The sequence below is a fragment of the Lactuca sativa genome, chromosome 5, assembly GCF_002870075.4.
Source record: "Lactuca sativa cultivar Salinas chromosome 5, Lsat_Salinas_v11, whole genome shotgun sequence".
Taxonomy (NCBI): Eukaryota; Viridiplantae; Streptophyta; class Magnoliopsida; order Asterales; family Asteraceae; genus Lactuca; species Lactuca sativa.
The window spans coordinates 244,162,346-244,169,017 of NC_056627.2; positions in this window are offsets into that span (position 1 = coordinate 244,162,346).

Consider the following 6,672-nt stretch of genomic DNA (forward strand, 5'->3'; position numbering starts at 1 on the left):
AGCAGTGAAGAAACATTCACAGAAGCACTGAAAATCTCCAAGAAGAAGGCAGAAAAGGAAGAAGAATCGCATCCAGCAAAACCCGATCCGACTTGCCGAGTCTCTCCAATGGACTCGATGAGTCCATACATAAATAATAAAACTGCCAGTACTTTGAAACCTTATAATGCTCCTCTGCCATATCCAACCAAAGCCATGCCTGCAGAAAAAGTAAAAGCATACAGAACCTTCATGGAGCATGTTAAAGCTTTACAAATCAATATGCCATTTGTGGAAACAATGCTCCAAACACCTAAATACTTCAACTTGCTTAAAAGCCTTTTTGCTGCTAGGAAGGATTTGGCTGAAGTCGCGGAAATATTGATGAATGAGCTGCCTGAAAAGAAGAGTGATCCGGGAAATATGGTGATTCCGTGCCAATTTGGTAATGAAGTTTTTACCCGAGCATTAGCTGATTCAGGTGCAAGCATTAATTTGATGCCCTATTCATTCTTTAAGAAGCTGAATTTACCAGCACCAAGGCCGATAAATATGAGGATCCATTTTGCGGACAAAACGATAATTCATCCACAAGGCGTTTGTGAGGATCTCCTTATCAAAGTGGACAAGTTTATTTTTCCAGTAGACTTCGTGGTGGTGGATATGGAAGAAGACCCCGAAATACCAATTATTTTGGGAGATCATTCTTAAACACCGCGTGTGCTCTAATTGATATATGTGAGTCTACATTGACATTGAGAGTGGGTGATGAGTCGGTGATGTTTAAAGCTATTCCAGAAGCCAAGCAAGAAGAAGAAAAGAGAGAAGAAATCTCATTTATCCAATTGGATGATGAGATATTACAAAAAGAGTTTGAAATTTTGCTAAAAGAAGATCCAAGCAAGTTTTTGCTACACTCTGAAGAAGGTGGAGATGCTAGCAAAGACTTGGAGGAGTTAGAAAATCTACTGGAAGGAGCCAACTCAGAAAACACTCCAGAATTGATGGAACCCGATCAGACTCGCCGAGTCACCTTGATGGACTCGACGAGTCCAATCGAACTTGATAAAAACTTGGCCAATGTTGATCTGTTGGTTGATAGTTCTTCACATACCCTGGATTTAGTTACTATTTATGATTCTTTGGAAGAACAAACAGCAGAAGAAGGAAAAGGAATGGAAGTCCAAGACGCCGAGGTGGCATGCCTTGATACAATTCCATTTGGAGAAGGGTTGAACACAGAAAAGGATGAAGACATAAAGGGAAGAAGGGTGGAAGCTGATCGACCATTCACTACTAAACCTAAAGCACGAACCATTACAAAATATGAAGTGATTAAATTTAAAGAGAAGGAGGTACAAGAGAAGGTAAAGAAGAATGGGTTAAAAAAGAAAAAGAGAAAAAGAGAAGCCCAAGCAGCTGAGGAGGATGCTGTGAAAAGGAGAAGAGATGCATTGAAAAGGGCTTAGAAGAAGAAGATTCACACGTACAAGACTAAGTACAAACCACAAAGGATTAGGCGTGCATTCCCGATGCTCGAAGATGACGAAACGTAGACGGGAAGGAGTCTAGCTAATGACTCCTTAAAAAGAAGCGCTTGCCGGGAGGCAACCCGTTATATAGAGTTTGCTTTCTTTTACTTTTTAGTTTTTTTTTTTAATTTTTCCTTCGTTTTTAAAATGTTAATTCTCCAATTCATCGGACATGTCTGCTTGAGAGTGTGCATGGGCTAAGTGTGGGGTGAAATGATTTTAAATTAATAACAAAATTTCGAAAATTATGAATTTTTGCAAGAGACTCGCCGAGTCTGACCACGACTCGACGAGTATATATGGATTTCAGAAAAAGTTTGACTTCGCGACCAGACTCGCCGAGTCTGACTCCGACTCGACGAGTCGGTATTATTTGCAGAAAAAAAAAATAATTTCAAAATTACTTTTACATCTGGTAACTAGGGTTTTAACCCTAAGAATCAGTTTATTCTCAAACATACTCGCCGGGTGCCCCTCTCTAACTTCCTCTCAAGCATTCATATTTTTTTTCTTCAAGTTTTCTTCAAATCTCTCAAGTTCAAACTCAAAAGGTAACAAATTTCTTCTTGATTTCTGTTAAGAACGTGATTATAAGGCCATTTATGGTAGCAATTGCATGAAAAACCCGTTTTTGAAAAGTAATGAATTTATAGGGTTTTGATTTTTCATGATTTTTGTTGTTTTGAACGTTTATTCTGGCCTTAATACCTTAATAGTAAGTGCCTAGACAAAACCCTTGATGAAATTTCTAGGTTTCATGGGGCAATTTGCATCGACCCGTCGACTGACTCATGCAGTTTGCGCGACTCGCCGAGTCGTGCCTGGACTCGACGAGTCGAGTCGGGAAGTATATGCGAAGATTTTTTTTAATTATATTCTGTGTTTTCTAGGTTTTGCGTATTTGTTTTGCAGAAATCATGTTCAGAAGAGGACAAAGTTCCAGTGGCAACCAAGGGGATTTTCCGTGGCTAAACTTCCCTCAAATCGAGTCCGCTTCGACAATGCGGAAATGGAGAAAGAAGCTGGCTGATATCAAGAAGAAAGAGGTCTATGTGCCCAACAGGATAGATTGGGATTTGCTGCAGAATGTGTGCTATGAGGAGGAGTTAGCTCCTTATCTTGTGAAGGAGTTTCACCATGATGGCGAAACCATGGTGTGTGACGGGTAGAGCCGGGTCTTCCGTATTCAAGAACCGGTTTATTTGGAGCTGTGCTTAGAGTTCTTTTCCACGGTGTCTTTTACCGGGGGAGTGGATGTCTTTCACCCAACAAGCTTTAGTTTCTGCCTTGGGGGAGAATTTCATCAATGCTCAATGGTGGATCTTGCATGCCGATTAGGGGTTTATGACCAGCCCTTGGTCTCAACACCCATCTTTTGGGCCTTTTTGGCACAAGCACATATGGTATTTCCCGAAGGAGTTACAAGTGCGGGCTGGTGGAATACCATTGGTAATAAAGTTTATATTCCAAAGTCGGCGCAAGAAGGGAGCACTCGATCCCCAACACACCGCCTCATTTCATCCACCATCAACCAACGAAAGGATGATGACAAGGTTTCCAACCTTGATGTCTTTTTCCTATGGAGCATCATTACACCCGACGTTTTTGGCAACATTCCTTGGTGTCTTGCTTCATATCTTTCGGAGGGTGCGGTCAAGGAACGCAAGACTTCAAAAATAAATGGTGGGATGTTTGTCACCCGGTTGGCTAACTCATTCGGGTTGATGAAACGCGGTGCATGGAATTTCATGACGATGATCCCTACACCTCCGTTCAATCCTATTCTTTTCCGGAGAGCGAGAATCATTGAAGACTATGGTGGTGGCCATTATGCCATTCCAAATGAGGACCCGGTGGTTGGTCCCGAGGCACCGGGGAGGAGGGTTCGTTCAAGGAGAGAGCGGGATATTGAGGAGGAGCCGCCGGTGATTCCGGTTGAGAATGAAGATGTACCAATGGATTGGTACAATGTGGAGATGAGGCGACTACAGGATCAAATGGCGAGGGGCTTGAATTTTAGCAACCAATCTCATATCCGACTTTTTGAACACTTTAACATTCCACACATAGATGGTGGTAACTTTCCATACATTCCATCATGGGAAGAAGTGATAAGTGTAAGAAGAAGTGGTGCTGGAGGAAGTGGAGTAGGGCTTGATGATGATGATGATGAGAAGGATTGATTTTTTTTATGCATTTTTATTGAACAATTTTTAATTTTGTGTTTGTTTTTTTTATTTGGTTTGTTTGATATTTTTAAAACTTGCTTTTGATGTTTAATTGATGTTTGATGCTTTGACAATTTTTCAGAATTGAATTAGGAGTGGTAGCTTCAAAAAGGGTTTAGAGTTATAGAATCAAAGTGAGAAAGAGAGTCAAGAAAGGAGGAGCGTTAGAGTTAAAGTATTGAGTCTGGTCCTTTGAGATGTTGGCAAGGGAGTCTAGAAGTGAATAGAAAGTATAGAGAGTTTATTGGAAGCTGGATCAGATGCAGAATTATATTATTTTCATTCAGTGACCAACTCGTCGAGTGTACTAAACTGACTCGACGAGTCGCCCTTAATTCTCAACAATCCGAAGATTTCCCGAAGTAACTCGACGAGTCTGATATATACTCGACGAGTCATTTGGTTTCATGTTGAAGGGGTTGCTGATTTGATGCTGATTAGAGTACCACTTGACAATATATTCTTTCCATATTTATTCTTGAAGATCTTACACTGTTATCCGCGTATTTGGAGTGACCCACACGAGACGAGACACCCAAGGCATGGATACCATGTCTAAAGTCAATTGAAGTTGGAACTGAAAAGGAAGTGATCAACCTATCCACTGCTATCCCAGGGGAGTTTGCTCCAATTCCCTCTTTAGTTTTTTTATGTTTTTGTCATACATAATATGCAATGAGGGCATTGCATCAAATAAGTGTGGGGTAGGGGGTTGGTTACATATTAGAAAATTTAGAGTCTTAATTTAGGCTAATTTTAAAATTTTGCATACCAAAAGTATTACTTAGGATCTAAATTAGAAAATTTTGGTAAAAGTAAAATTAGGACTCCATGTTAGAGTTTTGTTGATAATTGCATGATAACCCAAATGTTTAGTTGAGCCTATATACGCTCTAGTGCATTTGTGGCTTCCTTATTCTAGTGAAATCATGGGACAAAAACACGACCCTGCTCGGCCCGAGGGATGCAATATGTTTAGCAGCCTAAACCTGAAATGTATTCAGGAAGATTGTTATCATTAGCCAATAAAGGTTGAGGTTGAGCGCCCCTGCTTAAGCATGTAGGGATTTGAGTGAAAAAAAAGTGAGGTACATGTAAAAAAAAAGAGAGAGAATTACAAGAGAAATTGTATGAATTTTGGAGCAATTAAAGTGAAGATCAAAAGATCAAAATTCCAAGAAATCCAAAAAATCGAAGATACCCGAAAATCAAACAATAAAGGTGGTAAATTCAAAGAGATCAAAGCAAATATCGAAGAAGAGATGAATTCAAAAGAGCTCCATAGTGGTATCAAAAAGTTGTAATTCTAGATTATGTATGCTCGGGTTGCTCAATTAAAAACACCTTGAGGGTAAGAGGTTTTTTGCGGATGGATTCGGAGGGTTGCATAAAATGAGCATAGTTCGGGATGAGTGGGCAAATGTTTATATTTAGAGTATGGGAGGTCTTTAGGAAAAATTTTAGACACAAATTCATGCGTTGCGGTCTTGGCATAATGGCTGGGTTAGATTGGAGTTGTTATATATGATTCTAATATGTTTAAAATTCAGTTTTGCTTGGGGGCAAGCAAAAGACAAGTGTGGGGTATTTTGATATGTGCATAATTAGTTCATATTAAGTATACATTTTTATTCATTTATTAGTTTAATTATCGCATATTATGGACAAAAGGTACTTAAAAGTGTTAAATTATGTTTTTCAGTCCTAAGATGAAGCTCGGAAGCGAAAGGAAGTGGGAGAAACAGTTAGAAGATCGAGAATGGAATCAAGAAGAAAAAACACTAAAAATGGCATCTACTCGGCGAGTCATATCGACTACTCGGCGAGTCCAATCGAAGAATCGAGAAGATAATGACTCGGGATCCCAGAGAGTTATCACAATACGGGGAATGTGAGAGGGACTCAATGAGTCACCAATTGACTCGACGAGTCGATTCGTATATTTATAGATAATTCCACAGATCGATAGAGGGGAGTTCTGGGACGATTCAGAAGTACTTTGCTACGATTGAGAAGCTAGAATAACCCTAGAAGACGACGAAGGAAGCTAGAATTCAATTCCGGAGAGTAATTAAGGCAAAATTTCATCATTCCACTTATTCTTTTGTTTATTCATCATGATTAAGCAATTTGACTTTGTTTGTTTGCTGTTATTTACTTTAATTATGAGCTAAAACCTTTAGACTTCTGTTTGGGGATACAAAGTTGACAATATGGTTTGATTGATTGGTAGGATTAATTCCAAGTTGGTGAATTTTTGTTATTTTAGCTTGCTAAAGAACCTTGTGTGTGAATAATAATTAATTTTCTGTTAATAGGAAGATAATTGATTAGCATGAACATCTATTGATTATTGACCTCATATGCTATGTGATCATTATGCTATATGTCTAGGATTAATGAATATGAAACTAGAATTAATAAGAAAATTGAGTAAATTAATGTACAAGCTTGTAAGATGACCATCAAACAAGGAGTTAATTAAAAGAATAAATTAGTTAACTATTGCAAGTCTAACTTAACCCGAATAATTAATCTAGTGAATATAATTAAACTAGACAATTGGCGACTGTTTAAGTTAGTTTATTTGCTAAGGATTAGGGTAGTGAACACGAATCTAATCACTTGAATCGGTAACCAATGAAAGAATTAATCCATTGCACCATTACCTTGAAATCAACCATAGAGTTAACCAAGTTGAACTAAACAGAAGTTCCTTTCCAATTATTGAATCTAGTTAAGTCATTATTTTCTAGTCTTAAAATTAGTAATAGTTAGTAAGTTTCTAGTCTTGTAAAACTAGAGAAAACCCCTACTTCTTAATTAACTTAGATAAAATTAGTTTTTAATTTAATTTGTCGTTCCCTGTGTTCGATACCCTGCTTATTTAGCTATACCACAATTGATAGGTTCACTGCCTTTTGTGTGTTATT